Here is a 19739-nt window from a genome sequence, read left to right on the forward strand (position 1 = left end):
AAAAAATCTTATAACCTCTAGACCAGCAGGAAGGGAAAAGGAATAAAAGAAAACTCAATCTACTAGAGACAAAAGAAAACAGTTCTAAAACAATGGTATATAGAAAGTAAGATGGTAAAAGTAATTTAAAATATATTATTAAAAAACAGATTCCCAGGCTAGTTTTGAAAGCAAGCTATATATATTATATATACAAAGACTACCTAGAAAAAAGTCTGGGTGTTGTTAATATAATAAAAACAGTTTGTGTGACATCAATAACATGGCGCCACGGAGATTGGGCTGGAATGCACATGTGTGAAGAATGATGACTTCACTGTACTAGTCAGTGGGGGATGGTAGATACCATTGAGTAAGCATTTGTACTGTGTGGCTGTCCACTCAAAATGACTGAGCACAGCAAAAAATATGCATCAAATTTTGTCTTAATCTTGAACATTCCTCTGTAGAAACTGTTCAGATGATTCAGGAGGCCACAGTTAAGGGCAGCTGGTGATTGGCAACTTCATCATAACAACACACCCACTCATGCATCATGTCTTTTGCAGAGTTTTTTGACAAAACATCAAATCATCCAAGTGACTCAGCCCCTCTACAGCCCAGATTTGTTGCCCTGCAACTTCTGGGTTTTCCCAAGACTAAAATCATCGTTGAGGACGACAGGCGGGCTAATGATGACACTGGCTCAATTTTTTATACCTGGGTTCTAAACCAAAAATTAGTACATTAACTGAATTCAATTAAGTGAATAATGAGATAAATCTACATGTATTGGCATGGAAAGATACCAAAGCATTGTGATTGGATTAATAAAAACAAACTCCACAATGAAAAAATATTTTAAAAAAGGGAAGAGATTTCAGACTGTTAATGACATTCAGGAAAATATGACAGGGTAGCTGATGGTGATTGGGATGTCCCAAGGTGCCTATTTTAAAGGGGACTGAGGCATCATTGTCCTAAGTACAATGTTTTTTAATATCTTGCATCTTCTTCAATAAATGTATTTATTTTTCATATTACATGGCTGGATACCTTCTGGACAGACCTCATATGTATGTATGTATGTATGTGTGTGTGTGTGTATACATATATATGTGAATTATTTCAAAGTACATAATTTAAAAGTTTGATATATTGGGCCAGTATGCAACCCAACATGTTGCACATTCACAATTTCTCAGCACAGATGGAACTTTTATATTGACCATGTAGTTAGCCACAAAGAAAACTTCAATAAATACCAAAGATGATATATGGAATATGCTCTCTAATCAATACCCAATGATATTAGAAGTCGATCACAGAAAGAGAGTCCCCAAACCCAAATACATCTGGAAACTCAAATAATTCATGGGCCAAAGGAAAAGTGATACTGGAAAATGCAAAAGACATAAACCAAACAATAACTGAAGCAGTGGGTACTGACTCCCATGGGATGCTGGCAAAATGACATGAGAGAGAAACTTATAACCTTAGGTGCTATGTTAGGGTAAAAGATAAAATTAAGATTAAAAGCTCTATGTTTAACACCAGATTTTATGAAAAGGTGCACAGAATAAACTCAGGGAGATAGAAGTGGGTGGATAGATCAGGTGAAGGGAGAGCCCAGTGAGGCTGAAGAGCAAGTGTGGGACCCACAGTGGTGCTAAATTCTGCTGTCTGAACCTACCCAGAGGAGGCTGGACACTGTCTCCACTCCCCTTGAACCTGTGCTGGGCATCTGGGGACATGGACCTCAGGGTGCCCCTCTGACCCTACTCTGTAGTTACTCAGGGTAAAGGACAGGAAACTGGAAGTGCTTGGGGAGTGACAGACACATTGGGCAAGTTGATTCTGTCAACTGATGGCTATTGCTGCCAATTCAATGCCAACAAGAATCCCCAATTTTAAGGAGGAAACTTTATGCTGGGCTACTAAGCCAACTGTGGAAGAGCATGGCTGTGAGGTGGCCCTAAAGTGATGCCCCTTCCTGACTAGAGATCTCTGCTCCCATCCACTCTGTTCTGGTCCACTCTGGCCCACTCCATTTGTTCTAATTCAGCAAGATATCTTCCATGCCTCTCACCACCAAGTAAATGCCATCCTTAAGCCATCCTTAAGGAAAGGGAAAGTGGACTTTTGGGAGTGAGAGGGGAGCTGACGTATAGAGAGAGAAGTCTCTGCCCCTGGTCCTTGCTTGGGCAAGTCCTCATTTGCATGAGGACTCAAAGACTCAAAATACTCACAGTTTGAACAAAAAAGCACTGTCCTGATTGGTCAGAATGGAGCTGCTGTGATTAGCCAGTGAAGATGCTAATGATGAGATAGCTGCACAGCTCTGATTGGATGAGGGAAGTCTCAGTCCTATTGGTTGAAGTAGGATTCCAGGAACTCATCTGTAAGAGCTGGCTCAGATGTCAGAAATATAGTACAGGAGGGTGGTGACTCAGATAATCCCATCTGGAAGCATATTTCTTGCAAGGGCAGTACACCAACCACAGGGAACAATTTTTTTTTTTAAGATTTTATTTATTTTTTAGAGAGGGAAGAGAGGGAGAGAGAGAGAGAGAGAAACATCAATGTGCGGTTGCTGGGGGCCATGGCCTGCAACCCAAGCATGTGCCCTGACTGGGAATCGAACCTGCAACACTTTGGTTCACAGCTTGCGCTCAATCCACTGAGCTACGCCAGCCAGGGGAAACAACTTTTCATGGACAAGCTAAATTGGCATTCAAGAGCAAGGCTCCTGGCTTCAAGTTCAAGATTGTACAGTAAGAAGATCCTGAGCTCACCTCCTCTCATTAACACCAAAACTGCAACTAGATACAAAAAAACTATCTCTGAGAGCCACTGAAGAGTAGAAGAACAGATTTTCTACAACTACAGATACAAAGTAAAAGCCATATTGAAAAAGGTAGGAGGGGTAGAAACAAAGGCTAGTCAGGACCTACCCTGCTCCTCACTCCTCTTGCAATGACTCATGAGTTGGAGGATTATCACAACCATGGAGGTTGTCCCTGAAGAGTGAAGGGTCTGAGCCCTAGCCTGGTTGGCCTGAAACAGGAAGTGGAGCCCTCATAACATCTGGCTTTGAAAACCAGTGAGGCTTATATCTGGGGGAGCCAAAGGGCTGTAGGAAACCCAGATTGTGCTCTTTCTGAGTTCTGGCACAGAGAGAGCGGTTTGAAAAGCAGCTAGGTCATACGTGAAGGTGATACATTGACTAATTTTAGTGCATGTGCTGGAAGGACAGGGATCTGTTGGAACTTGCTTGTGTCAGAGATGCTGGTGGGAGCCATTTTTTCTCCTTTCTTTAACCTAGTTTGTCTGACACTGGCAGGTGCCATATCTGACACCATTCATTAACCTTGTTAACACTGTTTGTGCCACCCAGGGGTTTCCTTGAGGACCTATCCAGGGTAGTACCCCTCATTTTTGCCATGCCACATCCATTGAGCAGCATCGCTCAGTACCAGCACACTGCAGTGTGCCTGCAACAGCAGGGGTGGGCTTTGCAGCCAGTCACATTGAAGCCTTGCCCTGCATACCAGTAAACCTGAAACAGTTGTGGCCAGGCCTCATAGACAGCATGCTAGATACCAGCCTGTCCTGCTAGTGTGTCCACAGAAGTTGTGGCCCAGCCACAATAGGAGGCTATACTAGTCCACCCTTTTGAGCACCTGGCTCCAGTGATAAGGGGACATCCTCTAAATAAGGGCCCCACAAGAAAATGACATTTTTCAAGACCAAGAGCTTTAGCTTACATACCTAATAAATACGTAGAAACAAACAAGCAAAATGAGGATAGAAAATAATGTGTTCCAAACAAAAGAAACAGAAAAAAAACCCAGAAAAAGATGTGGCATGTTGTCTACTAGATGGAGTTCAAAGTAACAGTCATAAAGATATTTATTCGACTGTTTGAATAAATGAAAAAACTCAGAACTTCAACAACTTGAAGAAAGACATAAAAATTCAAAGAAAGAGCCTATGAGAACTGAAGAATGTAACAGTTGCAATGAAAAATTCAGTGGAGGAATCAACAGAAAATCAGATGACACAAAAGAATTGATCACCAATTAGGAAAACAGGATAGTGGAAATCACCCAAATGAAAGATCAAAAAGAAAAAAAAATAAAAGAATAAAGATAGCATAAGTGACCTTTGGGACAACATCAAGCACACTAACATAGAATCACAAGGGTCTCAGAAAGAGGAGATAGAGAGAAAGGGACAGAAAACCCATCTGAAGAAATAATGGCTGAAAACTTTCCTAACTTGGCAACGGAAACAGACATCCAAGTCCAGGAAGCACAGAGATTTCCAAATAAGATGAATCCAAAGAGACCCACAGCAAGATACATTGTAATTAAGTTGTTAAAAGTGAAAGATAAATAGAGAATCTTAAAAGCAGCAAGAGAAAAACAGCTACATATCATTGTTACATACAGTGGTATTCCCATAAGACTGCCAACTGAGTTTTCAACCTAAACTTTGCAGGCCAGAGGGAATGTCATGATATATGCAACATGATGAATAAAACCTTACAACCAAGAATACTCTACCTAGCAAGGTGATCATTCAGAATTGAAGGAGAGACCAAGAGTTTCTCAAACAAGCAACAGTTTGTTTGAGTTCATCACCACTAAACCAGCATTACAAGAAATGTTAAAAGGAACTCTTTAAGTGGAAAAGAAAAGGCCAAAATTAGGAATAAGAAAATATATGAAAACATACCTTATATATACTAGAAACAGTAGACCAATCACTTATAAATGTAGTATGAAAACAATTAAAATGACAATAAGCACATACATATCAATAACCACTTCAAATGGAAGTTGACTAAGTGCTCCATTGAAAAAACATAGGATGACTGAATGGCAAAAAGAAGAAAGGAGGAGGAGGAGGGGGGAGGAGGAGGAAGAGAAGGAGAAGGAGAAGAAGAAGAAGAAGAAGAAGAAGAAGAAGAAGAAGACCCCTACATATATTGCCTACATGAGATTCCAGATTAAAAGACACATGGAGACTGAAAATAAAGACATGGAAAATATATTTCATGAAAATGAAAATGAAAAAAAAAAAGAGAAGGTGGGAGAGCAATACTTATATCAGGCAAAAAGACTTTAAAACAAAGGCTGTATAACAAGAGGCAAAGAAGGACCTAGTAATTTTTCAGATAAGCCCCCAGAAATATAACAATTCAAAAACACACATGCACCTCTAAGCTTACTGAAGCATTATTTACAATAGCCAAGTTATTCAAGCAACTGAGGTATTCATCACTAGATGAATTGATGAAGAAGTGGATGTGTGTGTGTGCATGCATATAACACACTGGAATATTATGGTCATGAAAAAGAAATGGATCTTGCCATTTGAGACAACATGGATAGACCTAGAGGGTATTATGCTAAATGAAATTAAGTCAGAGAAAGACAAATACTGTATCACTTCAGTTAGGTGTGGAATCTTAAAAAAAACTAAAGAAATGAACAAACAAAACAAACTGACACATAGATACAGAAAAACTGATAATTGCTAGAGGGTTGGGTGGTGCGGGTACGGGCAAAAAGGTTAAGGGAACTAAGAGGCACACATTTATAAATAAGGCATGGGGATATAAATTACAACACAGGGAATATCAATAGTATCACAATAACTTTGTATGGTGACAGATGGATAGTGGACTTTTTGTGGCAATCACTTTGTAAGGTATGAGAAATCTCACTATGTTCTACACCTGAAACAAATAATATTGTATGTCAACTGTACTTTAATTCATAAGAGCTTTAAATTTCAGAATAAAAATTAGACATAAAAAAGATAAGAAATATAGTGCAGGAAAGTAGTTTAATGTAGGAGGCTGGCAGCTTAGTGCAGTCCTCTCCTTGAAGAGGTTTTCATGATAAAACCCTGTTTAGAAACAGCTGTTATGCTCTGTTTTATTTTATTTTATCTTTTGTTTTGTTATCTAAGCATCTTTTTATTTCTTTTTAAAATGATTTTATTGTTGTTCAATTACAGTTGTCTGCATTTACCCACCCCCAGCCAAACCTCCCTCCCTCCTTGCACCCCCCACCTTGGTTTTGTCCATGTGTCCTTTGAGGTTGTTCCTGAAAAGCTTTTCCCCCATTATCTCCTCCTACCACTCCTCTGGTTACTGTCAGGTTGTTCATAATTTCAATGTCTCTAGTTATATTTTGCTTGCTGTTTTCTTTTGTTGATTAGATTCTGGTTAAAGGTGAGATCGTATAGTATTTGTCCCTCACTGTCTGGCTTATTTAACTTGGCATAATGCTCTCCAGTTCCATCCATGCCATCACAAAGGGTAGGAGCTCCTTCTTTCTCCCTACTTTGTAGTATTCCCTTGTGTAAATGATTTCTATAAGAATAACCATAGAAGCTGTAGAAGTAACCTAGAGGCAAGATTATGTAGCGGCAAAAGAATTTTTTTTTATCCCAGAGAGAGTGAAATATACAAACATGGTTGTAGGTACTTTGAGAACAAGGTAATGTTGTTCCTCGATTTATTTTTGCATGAGCCACTTTACTTTAGGCGCAATTGAATTCATTAATGCACTCTGAAATTAAATATCATCTATGACCCAAGAGAGAACTTCTCAAAGATGGATTATTTGTAGTAGAATGTTAAGTGCCAATAAAACAAGGAGTCTGGTACCAGGTGAAGGTTAATATGTATTGTTTTTTACCAATGATGAGTTATAAGCAATTATACAGGATGAATTTATACATACCTCGCTTTCAGCAACTCAATATTTTGTTTGTGCGACTTACCCATATTTTTGCCTGTGGCTGTGATTCATTCACTTCCACAGTTACATAATATTGCATATTGAACATTACATTGAATAATTCATGATATATTAATCCTAATGTTGGTGGATATTTGGCTTGTTTTTGATCTTTGGTTACTATGAATAATGCTGCTGAGTCCATTCTTGTTCATGACTCTTAAGATCTGTGCCCACACATTTATATTGGGTATATATCTAGGAGTGGAATTGCCAAGGCATATTATTCTTATATTTAAGCTTCAGGCAATGCTGCCATCTGTTTTCCAAAATATTTGTCCAATATATAAGCTATTGCTAGCAGGGGTGTGAGTGCCTGTCTCTTGTTCCACAATCTTGGCAATACTTGCTGTTGTCAGTCTTTTAAATTTTAGTCATTCTGGTGAATTTGTACTTGTGGCTCAAAGAGGTGTGGTTTTGAATTTCCACGATGACTAGTGAGATTAAGCAATTTTGCATGTATTAGCCAATTGCATATCATCTTATAGGAATTCCACGTTCAATTTTCTAGCCTGTTTTTTTATTTGCCTTTTTTTCTTATTGATCAGTAGGATATATTGAGAGGATTAAATAATTTGTTTTTGTATGTATCATAAATCTATTCTTCTAGTTCATGCCTTGCTGTGCTGCTTTATTCTCAGTGTGTCTTCTGATGAGAAGTTCAATTTAGCATGCATTTCCTTTTTTGGTTAGTGCTTTTCATGCCCTGTTTAAGATGACTTTCCCCACCTTTCAAATCATTTTCTTGTTATCTTCATTTCACCTAGAATTGATACTTACATATGATGTAAAGTAGAAGTAAAGCCTTGTTTTTTTTCTCACTTGGATATCCTATTGTCCCAGAATCATTTATTGAAAACATGATCCTTTGTTCTATGCCTAAAATGCCAACTTTGTCATAAAATCAAGGGCCCATGAAAGCATGGGTCTATTTCTGGCTTATTTTTCTCCACTAGTCTGTTTGTCTATCCTTGCACCAGGACCACTCTTTTGTACAACTTGAAATGACTTTTATACATAGCTTGTAGAAGAGGTCTCCTCACTTGTCTTTTTAAAGCATATCTTAGCTATTTGAGGGCCATTTTATTTCCATTCTAAAAAACCTTTCAGGATTAGTTTGTCAAATTCCTCCAAAAACGCTGTTGGAATTTGAGTTTTGATTGATTGCATTGAATCATAGATACATTTGAGGATGATTAACATCCTCCAATATAAGAACATGGTATATCCATCCAATTATATAGATGTGTTTTTGTATAGGACTTCAGCACATAATTTGTCAGGTTTAGTCCTTCATATTTGATTTCCTTTTTAGTGGTTTTATATATGGTATTATTTTAAAATTAAATTATTGTTTGTTTCAGATATATTGATATAATACTACAATGATTATTTTTATATTGATCTTTTATCTAGCAACTTTGCTAAAATCATCTATTTATTAAAAAATGTATCTGTGATGGAAGCAGTAATCAAAAAACTCCTGGCACACAAAATCCCTTGAGTGGATGGCTTTGTAGGAGAATTTTAACAAATATTTAGGGAAGAGGTAACCTCAATAGTTCTCAAACTGTTCCAAAAAATCTAAGAAGAGGGAAGACTCCCAAACTCTTTTTATGAGGCCACCATCATCCTAATTCTAAAACAAGATAAAGAAAAAACAAGAAAGAAAAAAAACCTACAGGCCACCCCATGAAATATTGCTGATGAACAAGGATGCTAAAATTCTCAACAAAATATTGGAAAACTGGATCCAGCAATACATTATAAAGATCATATACCATGATCAAGAGGGATTCATCCCATGGGTGCAAGGATGGTACAATAAACACAAATCAATAAATGTAATAAATCACAAAACAAAAGGAAAGACAAAAACCACGTGATCATGTCAACAGATGCTGAAAAACATTTGATAAGGTACAGCACTCATTTATGATAAAAACACTCAGCAAAGTGGGAGTAGAGGGAGCATACCTCAACATAATAAAGGCCATATATGAGAAACCTACAGCCAACATCACACTCAATGGGCAAAAACTAAAAGCCTACCTACTAAGATCAGGAACAAGAAAACGATGTCTGCTTTCACTAGTTCTTTAAATAGTATTGGAAGTTCTAGCCACAGTGATCACACAAGAAAAAGAAATGAAAGGCATCTGAAATGGAAAGGAGGAAGTAAAACTCTCATTGTTTGCAGATGACATGATAGTATACCTAGAAAACCCTATAGGCTCCACTAAAAACTATTCAACCTAATGTGTGAATTTGGCAAAACAGCAGAATACACAGTCAATATTCATAGATTGAAGGCATTTTTGTACACTAACAATGAAATATCAGAAACAGAAATTAGGAATAAAATCCCATTTACTATAGCGACAAGAAAAACAAAATATCTAGGATTAAACTTAACCAAGGAGGTAGAAGACCTGCACTCAGAAAATTACAAAACACTCACAATATAAATTAAGAAAGGCACAATTAAATGTACCATGTTCATGGGTTGGAAGAATTAATATCATTAAATTCTCCATACTACCCAAAGCAATCTATAGATTCAATGTGATCCCTATCAAAATACCAATGACATATTTCATGATATAGAACACAAATTTCAAAATTGTATATGGATCCATCAATGACCCTGAATATCCCCAGCAATTTTGAGAAAGAAGAACAAAGTAGGAGGGATCACAATACCTGATATCAAACCATATTACAAGGCCACTGTAATCGAAACAGTCTTGTACTGGCGTAAGAACAGGCACATAGCCCTGGCTGGTGGCTCAGTGGATTGAGTGCTGGCCTATGGACCAAAAGGTCACCAGTTCAATTTCCAGTCCCTGAGCACATGCCTGGGTTGTGGGCCAAGTCCCCAACTGGGGGCATGTGAGAGGCAATAGATCAATGTTTCTCTCCCTGTCTTTCTACTTCCCTTCCCCTTTTTTTAAAGATAAATAAACACATAAATCTTAAAAAAAAACAGACACATGGATCAATGCAATAGAATAAAGAACCCAGAAATAAACCCACATATTTATAGTCAATTAATGTTTGACAGAGGAAACAAATACATACAATGGGTTAAGATAGTTTATTCAATAAATGGTGTTGTAAAAGTTGGATAGATAAGTACAGAAAAATGGAACTGGATCACCTTCTTATACCACACAAGAATAAATTCAAAATTGATCAAAGATTCAACTATTAGACCCCAGACCATAAAAATCCTAGAAGAAAACATAGACAGCCAGATCTCAGACATTGCTCATAGCAATATTTTATCAGATATATCTCTCCAGCCAGGAAAAACAACAACAAAATAATAACTAAGTGGGACTACATCAAACTAAAAAATTTTTCACTGCAAACAATATCATCAACAAACTAAAAAGACGACACTCAGAATGGAAGAATATATTTACTGATACATCTGATAAGGGGTTAATATCCAAAATTTATAAAGTACTTATGAAACTCAATAGCAAAAAAAGAAAAACCCAATTAGAAAATGGGCAAAGGACCTGAATACACACTTCTCCAAAGAAGACATACAGATGGCCAATAGACATGAAAAGGTGTTCAACATCCCTAATCATCAGAGAAGTGCAATTTAAAACCACAATGAGATACAATCTCACACCTGTCAGAATGGCTATCATCAATAAATCAAAAACAAGTGCTGGAGAGGATGTGGAGAAAGGGGAACCCTTTTGCACAGTTGATGGGGATGCAGACTGTTACAGCCACTGTGGAAAGCAGTATGGAGATACCTCCAAAAATTAAAAATGAAGCTTCCTTTGACCCAGTGAAACCATTTCTGGGAATATATCTGAAGGAACCCAAAACACTAATTCAAATGATTATAAGGACCTCTATGTTCATTGCAATGTTATTTAAAATTGCCAAGATATGTAAGTGTCCATCAGTAGATGAATGCGTATAAATACTATGGGACATTTACACAGTGGAATAATTCTTGGCTGTAAAAAGAAGATTTTACCCAGTATCTGTGACAGTATGGATGGAACTGAAGATATTATGCTAAGTGAAATAAGCCAGTTAGAGAAAGACAAATACCTTATGAATGCACTGATGTGTGTAAGCTAATAAACAAACTGAACTAACAAGGAAAATGAGGACAGACTCTTAGATGGAGAGCAGAATGACAGCTAGGTTGAATGGAAGGTTATGGGTGGATAGATTAAACAGAAAGGAAAAAGGCCTTATAGACATGGACAACAATGTGGTGATTGATGGGTGCAGGCAATTATAATGGGACTAAATGGTAATGGAAGAAAAATTGCAGTAAAAAAGTGAGAAATAAATGTACATATAAGGAGTAAATAAATCTCAAAATTATTGGCATAAAGGAAAAAAGAATAGAGCAACTAAGAAAACAATCACATTTACTATTGCAACAACAACAACAACAACAACAACAACAAAATAAAGCAGCTAGGAATAAATTTAAGGAGGGAAAGGCCTGTATTCAGACAACTATAGAACACCTAAGACTGAAAATGAAGAAGATACAAATAAATGGAAGCCTATACCATGTTTATGGATTGGAAGAATTAACATCATTAAAGCCTCTGTACTACCCACTGCAGTCTATAAATTCAATGAAATATCTATTAAAATACCTATGGCGTATTTCACTGATCTAGAGCAAATCCTCCAAAAATTTATATGAATATGAAAAAAAGACCCAGAATAGCCTCAGCAATATTGAGAAGAAGAGTAAAGTTGAAGGGATCAAAAATACCTCATATCAAACTATACTAGGTCACTGTAATTAAAACAGTTTAGCACTGACATAAGAACAGACATATAGATCAATGGAACAGAATAGAAAGGCCAAAATAATTGGGTCAATTCATAGTTGACAAAGGTAGCATGAGCATACAATAGAGTAAAAATGGTCTCTTTAATAAATGGTATTGGGAGAACTGGGCTAGTACATTGAAAACAATAAAACTAGGCCAACTAAGCCATGCACAAAAATAAACTTAAAATGGTTACAAGACTTAAATATAAGTTGTGATACCATGAAAGTCCTCATGGAAAACATAGGCAGTCAAATTTCATACATCCCACATAACATTATTTTTGGCAACATATTTCTGAGGATACAGGTGACAAACACAAAGCCTGAAGGCTGAATCCAGCCCTCCACCTTGCTTTATCTGGCCCAGCACCTTGTTTCTACCTGGCAGCAGCACCGAGCTCCTTGCCTCTAGTTAAGGAGTAGTTACATTTATACAGTCCTGAAATTATATTCAGTCCTTTGAAGGCAACTGCAAGGCTGATATGGCCCCTGGTGAAAATGAGTTTGACACTACTGTCCTAGGGCAAGGGAAATAAAGGAATAAATAAACAAATGGGACTATATCAAATTAAAAAGTTTCTGCACAGCTGAAGAAATCATCATCAAAATGAAAAGGGACCTGACTGTATGGGACAACATATTTGCCAATGACAAGTGTTTAATTTGCAAAATATATAGAGAGTTCATATGACTCAACACCAGGAAGACAATCCAATTTAAAAATGGGTAAAGGACCTGAATAGACACTTCTCCAAGGAGAACAAACAGATAGGCCATAGTTATGAAAAGATGGGCAACGTCACTAGCCATCAGAGAGATGCAAATTAAAACCACAACGAGATTTCACCTCACACATGTCAGACTGGTATCATTAATAAATCAACAGACACCAAGTGCTGGTGAAGATGTGGAACAAAGGGAAGTCTAATGTAGTAGTGGTGGAAATGCAGACTAGTGCAGCCACTGTGGAAAGCATATGGAATTTCCTCAAAAAATTAAAGATGGAACTGTCCTTGTACCCAGCAATTCCACTGCTGGGAATATACCCTAAGAATCTTGCCAACACCAATTCAAAAGACCTTATGCAGCTCTATGTTCATAGAAGCACTATTTACAATAGCCAAGTGCTGGAAACAGCCTAAGTGCTCATCAGTAGATGAGTAGATCAAGAAACTGTGGTACATCTACAGGGTGGAATGCTATGTAGCAGAAAAAAAAAGAAGAAACTCTTACCTTTTACAACAACATGCATGGAACTGGAGAATATTATGGTAACTGAAATAAGCCAGTTGGTGAAAGACAAATATCATATATCTCACTTACAAGAGGAATCTAATGAACCAAATAAACTAATGAGCAAAATACAGTAGAGACATGGAAACATGGAACAAACTAAAAGTGGCCAGAGGTTAGGGGAATGGGGGTCATAGTGGAAAGAAGGGGCAGAGCCTAGTCACAGAACATGTATAAATAACCCATGGGCATGGACAACACTATGGGGATTGACTGTGAGAGCAGGGGTGGGCTGGGTGGAGAAGGGCAGAGGGGGAAAATTGAGACAACTGAAATACAATAACAATGAAAAATAATTACACAGCACAATTGACTCTTTTATTCTTTTGATGTATAGTGTATAAATTATAATATGGTGTTGTTTATACAATTATTTATTGTATAAATAAGTAGGCTATAGAACAGTCTTATGAATAAAAACATCCAAATCCTCATAGTATTCACACTCTCCTTTTATTCCAAGGCCCTGTCAGCCACTCTGTTCTCCAGTATATTTTTATTTTAAAAAATTATGTATTAATAGAATTATATATTTAACATTTTGAGATCAGCTACTTTCACTAAGCACAATGCCTTTGAGATTCATCAAAAATTATTCCAGGTAACAATATTTTGTTCCTTTTTATTGCTGAGCAGAAGCCAATTGTATGGGTATCTCACATTCATTTTTTAGAGAACATTTGGGTTGTTTCTGGCAATTATGAATGGAGTTCCTGAAAAGATTTGTGTACTTGTGTTTATGTAAATCCCTAGATTTATGTAGGATAAATCCCTAGATAAATCCCTAGATTTATGTAGTTTTCTTTTCTCTAGGATAAATCCCTCGATTTATGTAGTAATCTAGATCATATAGTAAGTGTACCTGTAGCTTCTAAAGAAAATTCTGAACTGTTTTTAAGTGTCTGTATTTCCATCATAAACTATATCAATGAAACTTTTTTAAACAGTGTTCTACAGATGACAGTAAGATACATGTTTAAACAATGCATGAGAAGGTGAGAGGGAATCATCTCTCTGAGGTGCTGTGTTCAGCAGTATGTGCTTCTTATGGGTTCATTCTCCTCTGAGTCATGCTTAAGGAATTTACCTTATAGAACTAAGTGTGTGAGTGAATAATTGTATTTATTTTCATTTGTCTGGTATATTTATCCCTCTTTTGATGCTTCTGTATTCAGTGTTGAGCTGGGTTTTACTTTGAGATATACTCTAAAAATATTTTCTAAGTTTTTAAAGATTTTATTTATTTATTTTTAGAGAGAGGGGAAGGGAAGGAGAGAGGGTGAGAAGCATCAGCATGTGGTTGCCCCTCATGTGCCCCCTACTGGGGACCTGGCCTGCAACCCAGGCAAAACCCTGACTGGGAATCAAATCTGCAACCCTTTGGTTTGCAGTTTGGCACTCAATCCACTGAGGCACACTAGCCAGGGCAGAAAATCTTAAAATAAATAAATAAATAAATACACAGATGAAAAGGAGTTTCAGTAAATATGGTAGAGTAGGTTAATGCTATACTTGCCTCCTTTCATGATCACATTACAATTACAACTAAATTATAAAAAGCCACCTATAGGACCATCTGAAAGCTAGCAGACCAGAAGTTCTATAATTAAGGATACAAAGAAGAAGCCACATTGAGACTGGTAGGAGAGGCAGAGATACAAAATGGACTGGCTGATGTCCCTCCTTCAGAGTGTGGGGTTTCATCCCCACATGGGGCTCCCCAGCCCACAGCACCAATACTGGAAAGATGAGCCCCCACAACATCTGTCTGTAAAAATCAGCAAGGGTTTTATCTGCCTGGGTGAAAAAAAAAAGGCTGCTGGAAACCCAGGCATCCTCTTAAAAGAACTTATGCACAGACTCTCACTTGCAGGTACTCACCTTTGGCTCCAGCAGAGAGACAGCAGCTTGGGATGGCACCAGAGATATAAAGGTAGAAATTGAGCTATGTGATTTTAGGAGGAGGGCTGGTGGGACAACTACTATTGTTCCTGCATTAAGCCCACCTCTCACATTCTTGTGGGCAAGTACCATTTTTCCTGTGTTGAGCCCTCCCCCACATGACTAGATCTGAATCTGAATTAGCCTGGTAAACTCCATTATCTCCATCTAGATTAATTCCCGATACTCTGGTGCACCCAACTCTCACACTGCCCAAGGCTCTTTTAGGGGCAGGCATCCAGCCATGGCCCAAACTGCAGTCTTTCTTTAAAAATTCTCGAATTTTTTAAAGAAAATCCCAGGAGGATGGTGCTTGGTCTTAGTGTATTCTGTGGCATTCACTGAGCAGCCTCAGTCTCAGCACTGGAAGTAAATCTGAATATGCATTAATCTGGTGAACACCATCACCCCATTCTTGTGACTCCAAAAGACCCTGTCTCATCCACCATGTGTACAGCCCAAGGCTGTTCAGCAGCTAAACCTTAAAAATAGCAAGCAGTGGAAATCCCTGGAGTGCCCTGTGACTTTTGGTAACTTTCCCCAGTCAAGCAACTCATAGCAGCCAGCCACAGTTCTCAGTGTGGCCTCTTGTACATGCATTCAGGTCCATCACAGGCAGTAACCAACTGTAGATCACTTCATAGCTTCTAACAAGTAGCTCCAGTCTGGTCACATTTAACATCTGACATTGGCCTGCACTACAGCCCCTCCCAAGAGGCCCCAGAACACACACACTTGGTGGCCAGCATCAGACCACAATAGAGCATACTCAACAAACTCCACAAGTAGAACACCTGAAGAGTAATCTCAGCAGGCACCAGACCGCACTGGGATGAATCTCACTCATGGAGTCAGTCCTCAGACAGCAGCTTGTAAGCCTCAAGTTGTGGCTAAACTCACAGTCAATCACCTGATTGTATTTCCCATCCACTTATGTGCCAACAGCCAACAGGGCTCAACAAAAAATGAAGAGTATACACAAGGGAAACTTCAAAAGCACCCAGCTCTAGTAATCAGGGAGACTAAACCACAGGGATCCACAGGATGCCTACTACAATACATAAGGCCAACCTGCCAAGACTGGAAGACATAACAAATCAACCATGTGCATAGAAACAAATTCACAGAGTACTCAGAAATTCACCTGTACTCAGAAAACTACATAATACTGAAGAAAGAAATTAAGGAAGACAAATATATGGAAGTACATCCCATGTTCATGGATTGGAAGAATCAACATCATCAAAATGTCCATACTACCCAAAGTAATTTATAGATTCAGTGCAATCTCTATTAAAATACCAGTGACATATTTCACAGATATAGAACAAATATTTCAAAAATTTATATGGAACAATAATGGACCCCAAATAACCATAGCAATTTTGAGAAAGAAGAACAAAGTAAGCCCTGGCTGGCGTAGCTCAGTGGCTTGAGTGCGGGCTGTGAACCAGGCATCGCAGGTTCGATTCCCAGTCAGGGCACATGCCTAGGTTGCAGGCCATGACCCCCAGCAACCACACATTGATGTTTCTCTCTCTCTCCCTCCCTCTCTGTCTCTCTCTCTCTCTCTCTCCCCCTCCCTCCCTCCTTTCCCTCTATAAAAAATAAATAAATAAAATCTTTTTTTAAAAAAGAACAGAGTAAGAGGGATCACAATACCTGATATCAAACTACATTACAAGGCCACTATAATCAAAACAGCCTGGTACTTGGATAATAACAGACATATTTTTCTTAAGATTTTAACCAACATAATATTGGAAGTCCTAGCCAGAGGAATCAGAGAAGAACAAGAAATAAAAGGCTTACTAAATTAGATGGGAAGATGTATATCTGTCATTATTTGCAGATCACATGATACTATATAAAGAAAACCCTAAATAGTCTACCAAAATATATTACAATTAATTAATTAATTTAGTAATTTTTCAGGAGACAAATATCATATTCAGAAGTCAGTTGCATTTTTAGCTACCAGAAAGAGAAATTTTTAAAAATCCCATTTACAATTTGTTTTTTAAAAATGAAATACCTAGGAATACATTTAACCAATAAGGTAAAGGCTATACTTGAAATATTATTAGACATTGAAAAAAGTTGAAGAAATTACAAATAAATGGAAATATTTCTTGTGCTTTTGTTTTTTTAAGAATATAAATTGTTACTTTATTAAGAATAGAAATTGCCATATAAATATTTTCTTTCTTTTATTGTTTAAGTACAGTTGTCTCCATTCCCCCTACTACCACTACCCCCCAACCCCCCCCCCACTTCCCACCCTTAATTCTACCACCCTTTAGCTTATTCCATTAGTCCTTTATACATGTTCTTTTACGACCCTTCACCCTTTTCCCCCGATTATCCACCTTCCCCCTCCCCTCGGTTACTATCAGTTTATTCTTTATTTCAATATCTCCGGTTATATTTTGGTTGCTTGTTTGTTTTGTTGATTAAGTTCCACTTATAGGTGAGATCATATGGTATTTGTCTTTAACCACCTGTCTTATTTCATTTAGTATAATGCTTTCCAGATCCATCCATATTGTGCTTTTCAACAGGAAGAATTATCATCACTAAAATGTTTATACCACTGTAAGCAATAGATTCAATACAATTCCCATCAAAATACCAATGGTGTATTTCACAGAACTAGAACTTATTAGTTCTAAAATTTATGTGGAACCGTAACCTCCAATAGCCACAGAAATCTTCAGAAAGAAGAACAAAGATAAAGGTATTACAATACCTGATATCAAACTATACTACGAGGCCATTGTAATCAGAACAGCATGGTACTGACATGAAAACAGATACATAGATTGATGGAATAGAATAGAGTCCAGAATAATTCCATGACTACATGATCAGTTAATCTATGACAAAGGTAGCAAGAATATACAATGAGGACTGCGGGCCAACATGGAGGCATAGGTAGATGCACTGTGCCTCCTTGCACAACCAAAACTAAGGACTACAAAAATTTAGAAACAACAAAAAAAACCAGAACAGAGAGAAATGAACCAAACAGAAGTCTGACAACCATTCATCCAGACTGGTAAGGAGGGGTGGAGTCGGAGGCCTACCAAGAGGGGTGGAGGGGTCCTGGCAGGAAAAAGTGGTGGCTAGCAGATGCAGGTGCGCAGGGCGCAGCCAGCAGTTGGCAGACCCCAGAAGTGCAGGGGCATCTGATGGACTGGTGGCAGACCCTGGGTGTGGGAGGCAACAGAGCAGACCCAGTGAGGCACACAAGGCAGCTGGCTGTCTGCAGTCACACACTGGTGCACAGATAAACTAGGTGAAAATGGCAGCGACACAGACCATGCAACCCAGGAACCCAGAGCTGGGAAACAAAGCCTAAAGGGACCCATTGAAAACACCTGTGGGGGTTGAGGCCAGGAGAATCTCTCAGCCTCACAGGAAGCTCCTTGGGGACACCCACAGAGTCCGAGAAAGTACACAAATCTGCTCGCCTGGGAGCCAGCACCAGAATGGCCCAATCTGCTTGTGGGAAGCAGCAAAGGGGACTCAAGTCCTAGACAGAGTGGAGCAGGTGCCCTGTTCCCTCTCAGACCTCACCCCCACATACAACATCACAACCCAGCGACTGAGGTGCCCCACCCTGGTGAACGCCTAAGGCTCTGTCCCTCATACATAACGGGCTCGACCAGAACAAAAGGCCAAGAAAGATGGCTCAAACAGAATTAAGAGCCCCTCGGTCAGTACTTTTAAGCAAACGAGATATAGCCAACCTATCAGATGCACAATTCAAATCACTGGTGATCAAGATGCTCACAGAATTGGTTGACTTTGATCATAAATCAGATGAACAAATGCAAGCTATGATAAGAGAATTGAAGGCAAATGCACAGGGAACCAGTAGTGATGGAAAGAAAACTGGGTTTCAAATCAATGGAAGGCACCAGAAGGAAGAAAGGAACAACCAAACAGAGAAGAATGAAGAAACAAGAATTCAAAAACATGAGGAGAGGCTTAGGAACCTCCAGTACATCTTTAAACATTCCAACATTCAAATTATAGGGGTACCAGAAGGGAAAGAGGAAAAACAAGTGGAAAAGCTATTTGAACAAATAATAAAGGAGAACTTCCCCCATCTGGCAAGGGAAACAGACTTCCAGGAAGTCCAGGAAGCTCAGAGAGTCCCACAGAGGTTGGACCCAAGGAGGAACACACCAAGGCACATCATAATTACATTACTCAAGGTAAAAATGAAGGAGAGAGTTCTAGAAACAGCAAATGATAAGGGGACAGTTACCTACAAAGGAGCTCCCATCAGACTGTCAGCTGATTTCTCAAAAGAGACCTTGCAGGCAAGAAGGGGCTAGAAAGAAATGTTCCAAGTCATGAAAGGCAAGGACATGCATCCAAGATTGTTCTATCCAGCAAAGCTTTCATTTAGAATGGAAGGGCAGATAAAGTGCTTCTGAGATAAGGTCAAGTTAAAGGAGTTCATCATCACCAAGCCCTTATGCTATGAAATGTTAAAGGGACTTATCTAAGAAAAAGAAGATAAAAATTATGAACAGTAAAAAAAGACATCAAACTCACAGTTAGTAACAACCACACCTAAAACAAAAGCAAACTAAGCAAACAACTAGAACAGGCACAGAACCACAGAAATGGAGATAACATGGAGGGTTAGCAACAGGGAGTGGGAGGAAGAGAGAGGGGGAAAAGATATAGAGAATAAGTAGCATAGACAACAGGTATAAAATAGACGGGGGGGGGGGGCAAGAATAGTATGGGAAATGTAGAAGCTAAAGAACTTATGACACATGGACATGAACTAAAGGGGGGAATGTGGGTGGGAGGGGGTGGGCAGGGTAGAGGGGAGTGAAAGGGGAAAATGGGAC

General features: G+C 38.4%; 1 long non-coding RNA gene across 1 annotated transcript; it reads right to left on the minus strand.

The window, feature by feature from the left end:
* Window positions 1-4210: 4210 nt before the first annotated feature.
* Window positions 4211-19177, minus strand: LOC118500459. Its single transcript, XR_004903017.1, has 3 exons — window positions 19136-19177; window positions 12379-12380; window positions 4211-4410 (listed from the first exon to the last, which is right to left on the minus strand). It is a non-coding gene; the product is annotated as an uncharacterized LOC118500459 (long non-coding RNA).
* Window positions 19178-19739: the final 562 nt, after the last annotated feature.

This window comes from Phyllostomus discolor, chromosome 5 (assembly GCF_004126475.2).
Source record: "Phyllostomus discolor isolate MPI-MPIP mPhyDis1 chromosome 5, mPhyDis1.pri.v3, whole genome shotgun sequence".
Lineage (NCBI taxonomy): Eukaryota > Metazoa > Chordata > Mammalia > Chiroptera > Phyllostomidae > Phyllostomus > Phyllostomus discolor.